Raw genomic sequence first — 1,985 nt, 5'->3', positions numbered from 1 at the left:
AATTTTATTGATGTAACAAGTTTACCATTCTTTGCAAGAAATTGAGAATATACATCCAATAATGTTTTAAGAATATCTACTCGCAACAAACTGACAATGAAAACCCTATATATTTTTTTAATTTGTAGAGCTTGTATTCATTCTTTTTAGGTAAAATATTGTTAAGGTTTTACCTAAGCAAACAATAAAAATGTACTTATTTACAGATCAATATTTGGTTCTAGAAATTTTACGCATCAGGATTTTCTGAATGTACTATTAACCTACATACAAAAATACATGCTGTTAAAGCCAGGTTAAAATATTTAAATTATAATTATGGTCTTTGTGACCATGCAGTTATGAAAATTTCTTAAACAAATTTTCCTTTCCATCTACTATCTTAATGCCTATCTTGTCTTTAATCATCTTGTTTTGATGGTACTACTTCTTCTGAGGATCTCTTCTGATGTCACCAACAAAGTAACAAAGTGCACCTTTGATAATTTGCATATACACTTTTCCAAAGTTAATAGGAGTTGTGTCTGTTTAGGAAACACCGCTTGCTATGGTGCTATCATCAGTAAAACTACAGTAGTGTGTTTTGGCTATTGATATGGCCAAATAATGCATTTAATTGTCTGTATGTTGTCCAGTCTTGTCTGTTTCCTCTTTGCTTTTGTATTTGCTTGCACAGTATTGTAGTTTCATTCACCTTATTCTCTTCATATTTTTATTTATGCTACATTGCAATATACATTCTTATTACTTATTAGTAATCATTGATAAATGTAATGCTTATAGATTGCATGCCTTAACTTTAAAGACTTTAGATAACTTGCTCAGCAACATCACTGAGTCTATAGCATCAGAAGACTCTACCATGATTTTGGGAGATTTCAATTTCTATTTAGAGCTTCTCAGTGATAGGGATGCCACAGCCCTCGTATCTGACCTAGACATAATGGGCCTCAGACAACTAGTTACAACTCCCACCCATCAGGCAGGCCATACGCTGGATGGAATTTTTACAAATGTGGAAGGACTGCGTATTACTTCAGTCCTCCCTATGACCTGGACAGACCACTCAGTCATTTTTAGCAGACTCACCATCAAAGGTTCTCAGAGAATAAAAGCGGCCCCTGTAAAAAAGGGCACGTTCAAAGCATGGAAGGACATTAATCCCAATGACCTAACGTTGCTTCTTAATTCCACAACGCCGGAATTAACCACTGACCCCACTACCGCAACTAACCAATTCCAAAAGTGGTTGGGCGATGCCACGACTCAGTTGGCCCCCACCAAATCAATATCTAAAAATAGAAATACGCCTAAAGCTCTGTGGTATACGGCAGAACTTAAAATCCAAAAACAGTTAACCAGGAACAGGCAAAGACACTGGCGAAGAACTTATGATAGTGAAAATAAGGAAAAATATAAGAAAGCCCTGGCTACTTATAAAGCTATGATAATAGTAGCAAAAAAAGACTTTTTCACACGTCATATAGAAACCGCTAAAAATTCTAGCAAACAGCTATACCACATTGCCAAAACCCTTGCAGGCAATGCCCCGGATCTTAACCCACCCCCATCGCAAGCACTATGTGATGCTTTATCGGAGTTCTTTTTTACAAAGGTTAATGACATCTATCAAGCCTTCAACTTAGATCAGGCCAGTAGTAGTGCTATTACTTACATGGTCATTTCCAATACCACCATGACCTGTTTTAGCCCCCTTACCACTGACCAAATTAAGGGCATAGTAACAACGATTAAAGCTGGCTCAGCCCTGGATCCATGCCCAACTTCCGTACTCGCCCCTGTACCAGATACAGTCATTCCCATTATTACCACAGTCTGTAATATAATTCTGGCATCTGGATCTTACCCTGATTCACTAAAAAATACCTTGGTCAAGCCTCTGCTCAAAAAGCCTGGGTTAGATAAAGGTGAATAAAAAAAACTATCGCCCTATAGCAAGCCTCCCTTTTCTAGCCAAGGTCATA

The sequence above is a fragment of the Lissotriton vulgaris genome, chromosome 1_2 (assembly GCF_964263255.1).
Source record: "Lissotriton vulgaris chromosome 1_2, aLisVul1.2, whole genome shotgun sequence".
Lineage (NCBI taxonomy): Eukaryota > Metazoa > Chordata > Amphibia > Caudata > Salamandridae > Lissotriton > Lissotriton vulgaris.
This window is presented reverse-complemented; position numbering follows the sequence as displayed.